The sequence below is a fragment of the Dromiciops gliroides genome, chromosome 1 (assembly GCF_019393635.1).
Source record: "Dromiciops gliroides isolate mDroGli1 chromosome 1, mDroGli1.pri, whole genome shotgun sequence".
NCBI classification, from domain to species: Eukaryota; Metazoa; Chordata; class Mammalia; order Microbiotheria; family Microbiotheriidae; genus Dromiciops; species Dromiciops gliroides.
The window spans coordinates 247461924-247475381 of NC_057861.1; the positions used below are offsets into that span (position 1 = coordinate 247461924).

Genomic DNA, 13458 nt, shown 5'->3' on the forward strand with positions numbered 1-13458 from the left:
TGGGAGATAAATAAGGGAAAAGTTAAAAGGGGAGGTTACTGCTCTAGTATCCAATTTTAAATCTCACAGGCACAAGATTAGGCAATCCTTCAGTGGAGATAAATTCAGAGTGGTGATGTTCCACAGTGGACTCTCAGTCTGAGGCCCCAGACTTGGATCAGAGGCTGGGAAGTGAACATAGAAGTGAGGAATGAGCCAGTTTCTAGTTTTTCCTTTTTTTCTGGTCCAGGAACCAATAGTAAAAGCCCTAGGGTTCTGAGGTCTGGGCTGAAGAGCTAGGAGATGGTGCATACCACTGGGGTGTCATAGGCTGTGGGTTCTGGAGGTAGGATATCATCACAGCAGAAATGGAGAGCTGTTCATTATCTACTTGGTATTTTCAGAGCTTTGAGAGTTGGCAAAGCCAATGAAGGAACAGTAGACAGCAATCCAGGCAAGCTACTTCAACTTGAGCATGAGGCCACACATGCTGAAGATCATTCCCAGCAGTTTTGTGTAGTCTGGATTGGGATCTTTCAGGGCCCAGTTGCTACTGTGGCAGGTGGCTTATATCTGAGCAGCTTGTTGGGATGCCGGGCTTCCAACATATTGTTTGCAGACATTGTCAGACTGGGAAGGGGTTGTGTATATATATATTTGTTTGGTTTTTGTTTTTTGTTTTTTGGGCAGGGCAGTGAGGGTTTAGTGACTTGCCCAGGGTCACACAGCTAGTAAGTGTCAAGTGTCTGAGGCCAGATTTGAACTCAGGTCCTCCTGAATCCAAGGCCAGTGCTCTATCCACTGTGCCACTGAGCTGCCCCCCAGATGATATAATCTTATACTTGAAGAATCCTAGAGAGTTAATTAAAAAAAAAACTAGGTGAAATAATTATCAATATTTCCAAAGTTGTAGGATATAAAATAAACCCCAAAATCATCATTTCTACATTACTAACCAAGTCCAGTAGAAAGAGTTAGAGAAATTCCATTTAAAATGATCATAAATAATATAAAATACTTAGGATTCTACCTGCAAGACAAACCGAGTCATTATAGGAAAACAATTACAAAACACTCTTCACTCAAATAAAGTCAAATATAAACAATTAGGAGAAATGATTATTCTCATGCATCCTGGTTTTAACACACATACATACCAAAAATGTATTTCCATACTACTCAGCCTACAGATATGACAAAGAATATGATTATATCCTAGATGTATCTACTCTTCTTTTCCATTAAAAAATCATTACCCCTAGAAACACCTTGGATGTGGATAGGTCAGGCATCCACATCACTTCCTAACTATCTCCATACTTAGCCTCTATGTATATAATTTCTTTCACTCCCTTACATAAGAATCATTCCAAGTGTTTCTATTTGCATCACCAGAATGCCTATAAAATAGTAATTATCCAATAAATGTTTTATCTCTATCAAAAAGAGGTTTTCACTATTAGAAGTTGATTTTATCTTTATATCTATTATTGTGTATTAGTATTAAAATAATCCATTCTTTTGAAATGAACAGAATATAAATGAATACTCCTAGGAATATAACTATACTTATCCTATGTGATAGTATATTGTACTACAAATTCACATTTTCTTTTTTCCCATCATTCCTCTGTAAATTAAGGTATCTTATTATTGAATAATCAAGAAAAAAAAGATCTATAAATAATAGTTATTGTTTTGATTTTCAGTTTTATTACTAGCTTTCTTACATGTATGAAAGTTTATTTTTTAGGGGAAATATTTAAATATATCTTCACAATTGCAATAAAAATATTCAAGATGGGGGCAGCTAGATGGCACAGTGAATAGAGCACCAGCCCTGGCGTCAGGAGAACCTGAGTTCAAATCCGGCCTCAGACACTTAACATTCACTAGCTGTGTGACCCTGGGCAGTCACTTAACCCCAATTGCCTCACTAAAAAAAAAAATATTCAAAATGATGAAAGAACTGTAATATGAAGGGATTCTTGTAATTATGGAATATAAGGTAGAAACCATTTGATAGATTTGTCTCTTTCATGTCAGTACAATATCTTAGGTTCTTAAGTTTATCAAAAAGCTTTCAAAGTTATTATCTAATTAAATTCCAAACATTGCTTTCAGAGACTTCCGGGGGTAGAGCCAAGATGTTGAAGGAAAAACATTAAACTCACAGAACTCCTGACACAATTACCCCCAAAACAGCAATAAAACAACCCCTGGAGCAGCAAAACCCACAAAAAGACAGGCTGAAATTATTTTCCAACCACAGACAGATTGCAGGGGGCTATGCTGGACTATCAGAAGAGTTCAACACCTCAATCATGCCAACACAAACCCCAAGCATGCTGCACCACAGGAACTTACCTCCAATTCAGGGTGAGAGGGCTGAACAGCTGGCCAGGAGGAAAATACAGGGGTGTCTGTGGGACCCAAAGATGAATTTGGCTATCCCACTCCAGCAGGGAACTAAGAAGAAAAAAGCTTATGGAGGGGGGTGGGGAGAGGGGAAAGGAATGGGGGAGTGAGTGATCCTTACTATCATCAGAATTGGCTCAAAGAGGGAATAACATATATACTCAAGTGGTTATAGTAATGTATTTTGCCCTGTGGGAAAGTGGGAGGGAAAGGAGATGGGGGTGGGGGGAGAGAAGAGGGGAAGGAAAGAAGGGTAAATTGGGGGAGGGAGCAGTAAAAACCAAAACACTTTCAAGGAAAGTGAAGATGTTCTGCATAATTGCACATGTATGACTTATATTGAATTTCTTGATTTCATAGGGAGGGAGGAAAAAAAAACATAGAACACATAATTAGCTCAAAGACCTTAATCTCATCAGAGTGGGCTCAAGTAGGGAATAGCATACACACCCAATTGGGAGGAGTAATCTATTTAACCCTACAGGAAAGTAGGAGGGGAAGAATATAAGGAAGGAAGGGTGAAAGAAGGGAGGGCAGAGCAGGGGAGGGGGCAGTCAGAAGCAAAATATTTTTCCGGAGGAATAGAATAAAAGAAGATAGAAAATATAGTAAATATCATGGGAAGGGAATAGGATGGAGGGAAATAGTTATAATGATTGAGTATAATGGCAAAATGTATGGTACCTACTTTGCTTGGCTGCTATGAAGAAAATTATTTGTCAAGTTTAAGGTACTATATAAAAGTTATGATGAATGGGATGCTATTAGAAAATCCTGAAAAGACCTACATGAACTGAAGCAGAGTGAAATGTACTGTATACAAAATAACAGCAATAGTGTAAGATGAAAGATGATCTGCTGGGTAGCACGTGGTTATTTTCAGCAATTCAGTGATCCAATATAAATCTGAAGGATTTATGAAAAAAAAATCGACAGTTCCTTAATCTGAAGTTTTGTTTTTAATCTGTTTTCTCTCACAACCTAGCTAATGTGGAGATGTTTTCCATGACTACTCACATATAACTTATAGTGAATTGGTTGAGTTCTTTGGGGTGAGGGCTGGAATGGAGGGAGAAAGAAGAGTTGGAACACAAAGTTTTAAAAAAATTGATGTCAAAATTTGTTTTTACATGTAATTTTGAAAATAAAATTCTAAACAGAAAACAAAAACAACCTTTTGAAGACTTATATGAATCAATGCAGAATGAAATGAGCTGAACCCAGAAAATATTGTTTATGGTAACAGCAATATTGTATGATGATCATCTATGGAAGACTTAGTTACTCTGATCAAAACAATGATCCAAGACAGTTCTAAGGGACCCTTGATGAAAAATGTTATCTACCTCCAGAAAGAGATCTGATGAATTCTGAGTGCAGATTGAAGCATAATTTTTTCACTTTCTTTACATTTCTTGCTTTAAAAAAAACATGACTAATATAGAAATATGATTTGTATAACTCTACATGTATAATTTTTTTGGCAGGGCAATGAGGGCTAAGTGACTTGCCTAGGGTCACACAGCTAGTAAGTGCCAAGTGTCTGGTGTCAGATTTGAACTCAGGTCCTCCTGAATCAAGGGCCAGTGCTTTATCCACTGTACCACCTAGCAGCTCCTCTACATGTATAATTGATATCATAATGCTTGCCTTCTCAATGGGAGGGAGGAAGGGAGAAAATTTGTAACTCAAAATGTAAAAAATAAAAATAATTAGTAAAAAAGGAAAAAATCAACAACAACATTGCTTTCAAAAGTCTTTTAATATGCAAAGAAAAAACTGGTGGGGAACATATGAGAGGAGGAGAATATATTTAATCACATATTAGAATGTCAAAAATGATTTACACCGGGGCAGCTAGGTGGCGCAGTGGATAGAGCACAGGTCCTGGAGTCAAGAGGACCTGGGTTCAAATCCGACCTCAGACACTTAACACTTACTAGCTGTGTGACCCTGGGCAAGTCACTTAACCCCAAATGCCTCACTAAAAAAAAAAAAAAAAAGATTTACAATACCCTGTTATTTCTTCCTATCATGAATTCCTTAATGAAATCCTTTACTAATGTTTATCTTTAGATGTCCTCATTGGTTATATGTTTTGTTCGCCTATCCTCCACATATTTCTCCATTGCTTCCTTCCAAGGTAACAATATCCTAAGGATCTATTCACAACCAATAAATGTTAATGTTAAAAAGATGACGCTTTGCTTTAGAGAAAGCTTTGGATCCAAATAATTTCATGGTAGCAATCCAGCATATATTCTTCTTATTGTTGAACTCTGAGCTTCAATACATCAGACATCTATAACTCACAAACCCTGAAGATTATCCTTTCAAGGAACATTGAATTCTTTCCAATAGAAGTTCATCATTTTTATGTTTCCTTTATGGTTGGACACATAGTGTTATTAAAATAGTCCTTTAATACTTTACATTCAAGGCAGTTTGCCATTAATTGTAATGCCACTTTCATTGGAGATAAAACAAAACAAAACAAAAATATATGTGTGTATATATATATATATGTGTGTGTGTGTGTGTGTACACATATATACGTATATGTATGTAAACATACATACACATATACATATATGCATATATATACACATGCATATACACATATACACACATCTATTTATCTATCTATCTACCTATCTATCTATAGAATCATAGGCCCCCACAAGTGATTCTTCATGGGAAAACAAATAATTTTCCTTTCTTTTCCCCAAGTAAAATTCTCTCTCTCTCTCTCTCTCTCTCTCTCTCTCTCTCCCCCTCCCCGTGTGTGTGTGTGTGTGTGTGTGTGTGTGTGTGTGTGTGTGTGTGTTGGTCTCTATCTCTACCTTTCTCTGTCTCTGTCTGTATTTTTCCCTGTTTCCATACCTCTCTCTCTTGCTTTTTCTCTCTGTCACCCTTTCTCTGTCCACCCTCTGTTTCTCCTCCTCTTTCACTCTTACTCTCATTTCTTTAATCTAGAAATTAGTGACAGATTCCTGAGAGTCTGATTGACTCTACTTACATTGTGATAATTAGACAAGTATTATCTTGACAATTAAAAAATTAATCTCATTGTACATATTCCCTCAACTCTGTAATTAGATAAGTGCCAGGTCAACTTTTATTTATTCTTTAAAATTAATTTTTAAATTAAGATTATCTTTTCCTCATTCTCTTATTTCTCCATTCTTCCACAGGGGACAAAAGGAAAAAAAAATAATTGAAATGAATATGCTTAGTCAAGCAAAACAAATTCCCAAACTATGTCCAACACTATGTGTATCATTTTGCAGATTTGGTCTTTCAGCTCTCTGTTAAGAGATGGGTAAGATTTTTGATCAGTGGTCCTTTGAAATGATGATTGGGCATTCAAATATATTCATTTTTATTGTATTGTTATCTTAGTCAAGTTGTACCCCTGGTTCTGCTCAAATTAATCTTTAATCAATTCATGGAAACCTTCCCAGATTCTTCATGAACCATCCATTTCAATAGTTTTATGGTACTAAATTAATATACCATATCTTTTCAGCTATTCAAAAATTTAAATTATACCAGCTTATTTTCCATTTCTTTTTGTAACACAATTTTTTTATTACAAATATTTTATTATACTGAGATCTTTTTTTTTCTTTGATATCTCTAGTCTTATTTTCACAATATATAAGGAACTTATTCTAATTTAGAAGAACAAGAATCATCCCACAGTTAATTAAAAAAGTTAAAGGATATGAATAAACAGGCAATTATCAATGAAAAAAATCTAAGCCATATAAAATCATATGAAAAAAATTATACAAATCAGTAGAAATTAGATAAGCGAAAATTAATTTGGCTGTGAGGTTTCATCCCAAACCCATTAGATTGGCAAAATTACAAAAGCTTTTAAAAAATTTTTGTAACCAAAATAAAAAAGGAGAAGGAAAATAAAATAGCAACCATTAAAAGGACATAGGGAAAGGGACGTATTAATGTACTATAGCACAATTGTAAATTGGCTCACACTCAGAAAAGCAATTTGGGACTGTGCCTCTAAAGTTACCAAACAGTATAAATAGTTTAACCCTGAAATACCAATATTATTCTTTTTTTTTTTTTTACAAGTTTAACATCCTTTATTCTAGGTACTTCTGGGGGAATTTTTATATGACTTTTTCTAGCCACATGCTGAGGATATATGAAAAATCCAAATTCAAGGTTTCCAAATTCTCACACTTCAAATATCCTTTGCTCAGAACACACACACACACACACACACACACACACACACACACACCAAAATCAAACCACAAAATACATATCATAATACTATGCCAGTGTTTTGTTCAGTTGTTTTTTGTTGTGTCCCTCTCTTCATGACACCATTTGAGATTTTCTTGGCAAAGATAACGGAGTGGTTTGCTATTTCCACCTTCATATCATTTTACACATAGGTTAACTGAGATAAACAGGTTTAAGCGACTTGTCCAGTGTAACACAGATAATAAGTCTCTGAGACTAATGAACTCAGGAAGATAAGTCTTCATGACTCCAGGCCTGACACTCTACCCAATGTACCCACTAGTTGCTTGCTACTTCCCCAGATTTATCGTCAATTATATTCTTGGAATTAGGTCATTAGGGTTTTATAGTTTAAATTATACAATTAAAATCTCATTTTCCATCAAATTCATATTAAGGGAAAGGGGAATGCTCTCTCTCCTTCAGTATGCTTACTGACCTCCTCCTCCTCCTTCTTCTTCCTTCCTCTTCCTCTATCTCTTCCTCTTCCTCTTCTTCTTCTTCTTCTTCTTCTTTTTGTGAGGCACTTGGTGTTAAGTGACTTGCCCAGGGTTACACATCTAGCAAGTGTCATGTGTCTGAGACCGGATTTGACCTCAGGTCCTCGTGACTCCAGAGCCGGTGCTTTATCCACTGTGGCACCTAACTGCCCGTTCTTAACTTATTTTAAGCCCCAACTAAAATGTTGTCTTTTCTTAGAAGCCTTCCGCTATCTCTCTTAATTCCAATGCCTCCCCTCTGTTAATTACTTCCTGTTTATCTAGAATATAGCTTGCACTCTCTCTTTGTTTACATGTCATCTCCATTAAGTTATAAACTCTGTGAGGGCAGGAATCATCTTTTTCCTCTTTTTAGATTACCAGCACATAGCATGGTGCCTCAAACACAGTACGTGCTTAATAAATATTTATCAATGGATGGATGAAGAAAATGTTACTAATGCAAATAAAAGAATAAACTTAATAGTATGTCTTGAGTACTATCTTCCCTACCACTCCAGCCAGTTAAAAATGGACCAGCACACTGGTCACATGTTTGGGGACATGTGAAAATGTAAAAATGTAAAAAAGACCATTTCTTAGTACCTGAAGTCAGTAGAACAAAAGAACCTTCAGGAGAAGAAATAAGTAGTGTGGGAAAGGTGGGAGAGATCAGAGAGCTTGTATGAAATCTCTGGACAGGGAGGTGGAGCATATTAAAAAAAAAAAGCTACCTAAATGGAAATTTGAGTTTCTGTCTTACATGCTGTAAACATGATAGATAAATTATATGAAGACATTTGGCAGAGTATTATTAAGTGTGAATCATTGTAAATTGAATTATGAACTATTTTTGTGTTCTGCTCATACTTACAGATCTCTGAATTATTTTAATTAGGCTAGTCATTCACTAAGACAGACTGACAGAACAATTCCTGATGATCCTAGCAAGAGAGGAAGGTTATCCTTTCCCCACTCATTTGGGGTCACCATGAGAAATCACACATTTAAGATTAGGTTAAGATAAGGGTCTTCTCTGTATGAGACCTTCTTTTTGATTCCTGCCTTCTTTTCTCTGACCTTGATCTTTCAACTTCAAGGAGAGATACAAATGGGAGTGGTGGGTTAAGCAAGGGCCAAAAGAGAGGAGGACCAGCTTTGCCCTTAAGCTACAAGACCATGCTTGATTGATTGAAAATGGGGAAGCCAGTATAGATGCAACTGCTTTTTAGGGAATAATTGAGCTGAGAGATTTCCTGTAGCTAGTGTACTGTAGGGATGGGGGGAGATCTTTCTCCCTGCTTTGCTGTAAACTCATGAACCTGAGACAAAAGGAGTAGGACATTCTCACCATTCTCCTTTTATAAAACATAGGAATCACAGATTGATAGGGGTTTTTAGTCTGCATAGGAAGTCTGGAAGGGTGATAAAAGTTTATATGTGTTTTTTGAATTTATTTCTAAATAATTAAAACTCCTACAATCAAGTCAGTAAGTATTAATTTAAGGATTTATTACATGATAAGATACAAAGAAAGGTAAAACTGGTCTCAACCTTTAAAGAGTTAAGTTAAAAAGTTTTAAAGATGGTCAATAACCAGTTGCACAGACGTTACATACAGAGCAGATTCAGGATAATCTCACAGGGTAAGGCATTCAGTGCTGGGGTGATCAAGAAGGGCCTATTACAGGGAATCTAGGTGGTACAGTGGATAAAGCACAGGCCCTGGATTCAGGAGGACTTTAGTTCAAATCCAACCTCAGGCACTTGACACTTACTAGCTGTGTGACCCTGGGCAAGTCACTTAATCCTCCTTGCCCAGCAAAAAAGAGAAAAGAATAAAAAGAAAAAAGAAGGGCCTATTACAGAAGATAGAACTTGAAAAAGTCCAGGAAAGCTAAGAGATATAGGAGAGGGGACAGAACATTCTAGGCAGCCAAACAGCTGGTTAATAGCATGAACATGAGATATGGAATATAATTTATGAGCATTTGGAAGGAGGCCAGTTCAGTTAGATCATAGAGTGTATGGAGAAGAGTAATATATAAGAAAACTAGAAAGGAAGATGTCACGTTATTAAGAGCTTTAAATCTCAAATGAGTTTATATTTGAGAGTGAAGGTGGATGGCTTTAGAAAAATTACTTAGGTGTGTGAATATGGGGTGGATTGGAGTAGATTAAGGAATTGAGAAAAGACTTCAAAAGCTTATTGTGATAATACAGGGGAGAGATTATCATAAGTCAGTCAATAAACATTTATTAAACAGCTTCTGTGTGTCAGGCACTGGGCTAAGCACTATGATGAAGGCCTGAACTAGGGAGTGCTTAAATGTTTGAATCTTTGAATGTACTTAGTTGTGAAACAAGATGAAAAGATATTCCATGGGATGAATGATAAATTCTAAATGTAAATAGCAGGTTTCTTATTTTAAAATTTAAACATTATTCCAGTTTATCCACTAGATTAAATTAGAACAAGGATAATAAGACATTGATCCAAACTGCTTCAGTATTTCTGCCATCTATTCTTGGTGGTAGAGGATTGTAATTTGGTAATTATAGTGCTTCCATGTTTGTAAACTGAGCACTTTCTTATGACCTGAACTTATATTTTTCCTCCTAGGAAAGGACAGATAGTAAACAATAAAGCCAAAACCTTTCACCCAGGTGAGATAGGCCTTTCCTGAAGTCTTCTGTATTATATCAAGTAGCAAGATTGTGTATCTCTTTTTGTAGGTTCTGTAGTTCCAGAATATGTTTAGAGGCTTGATTTAATCTAAAACTAATAGCCTTTTATAAATTTCCATCCTCCTTGAACCCCCTGCTGCAATTGACATTGTTGGACAAACTTTTCTCTTAGATTCTTTCTCCTCTTTGTGTTTTCATGAAATGGTTCTCCCTTAACAATGATCCCTTCTGTTTGACCTCTCCTTCTCAGTGTTTTTATTGGTTATTTATCCATCTCATGCCTCCATCTATCAATGTTTCCCATGATTTTCCCCTGGGCCCTCTTCTGTTCTGCCATCCCTCATTTAGTAAACTCATCCTCAATCATGTGTTCAATATCATCTCTATTCAAAAGGCTTCTAGATGTGTATGTCCAGCTGTAGGTTCTCTTGTGAGGTCTATTTCTCCATCTTCAATTGCCTATTTAATGTTGCAAACCGGATGGTCTGAGGATCTTTTAACTTCAGTATGTCTAAAAACATTCTATTTTCCCCAAATATCCTGCCTTTATGGAATCCCATTTTTCTCTCAAGGAATTCACTGTCTTTCCAGTCACCATATTTTTCAACCTCAACCTTTGCTTCTTCATTCTTCTCACCCCATATACCCAACCAGTTCCTAAATCTTGTAGACAATAATTACATATCTTCTCTCATGTCTGCTGTCTTTACTCACAAAGCCAGTAATATAATTCTTGCCCTTATCATTTTATCACTTTTCCCCTCATCTTTTACAAAATTCTCCTAATTTGTTTCCATTTCAAATCTTTCCACTTTCCAATTCATTCTGCTCATACCACCCAAAATAATTTTCCTTGAGTATAAATATGAACTTGCCATCCTTCTATTCAATAAATTCTCAATCTCTCTCCTCAAAATAAAATGCAAATTCCTCTGTTTGGCTTTTCAAACACATTCATAACTGTCCTAAATTCCTATAGTTTATCTCCTCCACTTACTCTAAGATTCAACCAAATGAGTATTCTTGCTGTTTCTCAAACACAATAATCTTTCTCTTGTCTCTACACCTTTTCCCTTGCTTTTCCCCAAACTACAGATGCATTTGTTCATCACCTTAACTTTTAGGATCCCTACTTTCCTTTGAAACTCTATTCAGGGGATGGAGCTAAGATGGCAGAGTAGCCAGCAAATCGCTTAAGCTTTCCTTCTGTTCCCTCAAAAAGAACATTAAATCAAGCTTCTAGATGGATTCTGAAACTACAAAACCTGAAAAGAGACAGAGAGACACAGTCTTCCAACCAGAGATTATTTATAAGACTTCAGGAAAGGTCAGTCTCGCTGGGGCAAAAGGGAGGTACAGCACAGATGGGTTTGGGGCAAGTAAGCAGGAAGCTGTGGGCCACAAGCAAGTAATGGAGGCCCCTGGATCATGGCTCAACAAGCTGGTGGCACAGCAGGACAGTGGTAAAACACACCTGCACCAGCCGGGAGGGCAGATTGCCAGATGGACAGCCACTGATAGGACAGGCATGACCAGGCCTACTGATCCCAGCATGCAGCTAGCAGGGCCAGGGCAGGGAGAAATCCACAAGCCATAGAGGCCTCAGTGTAGAAAGCCAGTGACACAGCCCCTATACCTCAGCACAAGAATCTTGAAACAGGGAGCCTGGTGCCCCCAGAGCAGACCTCAACTTAAAAAAAAAAAAAAACAAAAAGCTGCAGTATGAGTAAGAAACAAAAAAGGGCTCTCACCAGTGAGAGCTTCTGAATCAATAGGGAAGAGGCAAACAAAAACTCAGATGAGGAAAATACTCCCAAATTGCCTACATGTGAAGCCTCAAGAGGGAAGATGAATTGGTTTCAAGAACAAAAAGCCTTCTTGGAAGAGCTGACAAAAGTATTTTAAAAATCTATTGAGAGAAATGGGGAGAGAAATGAAAGCAACACAAGACAATTATGAAAAAAGTACCAACAGCTTGGAAAAGGAAGCACAATGAATCAGCAGCTTAGAAAAGGAAGCACAAATATTGACTGAAGAAAACAATTACTTAAAAAATTCATCTGGCCAAATGGAAAAAAAGGTACATAATCTCATTGAAGAAATCAATGCCTTAAAAAGTAAAATTGGACAGTTCGAAAATAAGGAATCCATGAGACACCAGGAATCAGTCAAGCAGAATCAAAAGAATGAAAAAATAGAAGAAAATGTGAAATACCTCATTGGAAAGACAACTGACTGGCAAAACAAATCCAGGAGAGACAATTAGAGAATAATTGGACTGCCTGAAGGCTGTGATCAGAAAAAAGAATCTAGATACCACAGTCCAGGAAATTATTAAGGAGAACTGCCCTGATATTATAGAATCAGAGGATAAAATTGTTATTGAAAGAATCCACCAATCACATCCTGAAAGAGAGCCCAAAAGAAAACACCAAGGAATGTTGTAGCCAAATTCCAGAATTACCAGGTGAAGTAGAAAATGCTCCAAGCAGCCAGAAAGAAGCAATTAAAGTATCATAGAGCCATAGTCAGGATTGGTCAGGACCTGGCAGCTTCAACATTAAAGGATCACAAGGCTTGGAACATGATATTGCAGAAGGCAAAGGAGCTTGGACTGCAGCCAAGAATCTATTACCCAACAAAACTGAACATTCTCTCAGGAGAAAAGATGGATATTCAATGAAACTGGGGACTTTCAAGATTTCCTGATGAAAATACCAGAACTGAATAGAAAATTTGATCTTAACATACAAAACTCAAGAGAAGTGTAAAAAGGTAAATGGGGAAAAAATAGTTACTCAATAAGGTTAAACTGTTTACATCCCTACATGGGAAGGTAATACTTATAAATCTTGAGAACAGTATATGTATTGGGGCAGACAGAAGGATTATACACAAAGGGTAAAAATATGAATTGTATTTGATGTGATAATATGGCCTTAAAAAAGGGAATTTATGTGGAGAAGGGGAAAGGGGAGGCAGAATGAGGTGAATTACACCATATGAAGTGGTGAACAAAACCTGTTACAATAGAGGGAAAGAAAGGAGGGGTAAACATTGTTTCAACCCTACTCTCACTAGATTTGAATCAAAGAGGGAATAACATATATGTTCATTTGGATAAAGAAACATAGCTTCTTCTTTAGGGAAGTAAATGGGTAAGGGAAAAGGGGGGGGCTGATAGAAGGGGAGGCAAAAGCAAGGGAGAAAAGGGTAAAGAAAAGGCAGAGGGTGATAAAAAGGGATGGCAGATTGGGGGAGGCAGGAGTAAGAAGCAAGTTGTTGGTGAGGGGGAATAGGATGAAAGAAAGGGGGAAAGTACAAAGGGGGTAAATAGAATGGAGGGGAATAGACAGCTAGTAATAATAACTGTGAATGTGAATGGGATGAACTCTGCCATAAAGCAGAAGCAAATTGCAGAGTGGATTAAAAATGAGAATCCTACAATATGCTGTTACAAGAAACACCTTTGAAGCAGAGAAATACACACAGAGTAAAGGTAAAAGGCTGGAGCAGAATATATTATGCTTCAGCTAAAGTAACAAAAAAGCAGGGGTAGCAATCCTTTTCTCAGACAAAGCAAAGGCAAAAATAGATCTAATTAAGAGAGATAAAG

At 36.8% G+C, this 13458-nt stretch overlaps 1 pseudogene; it reads right to left on the minus strand.

Annotated features, from left to right (window-relative positions):
* Positions 1-247: 247 nt before the first annotated feature.
* LOC122747899 lies at positions 248-602 on the minus strand (annotated as a pseudogene).
* Positions 603-13458: the final 12856 nt, after the last annotated feature.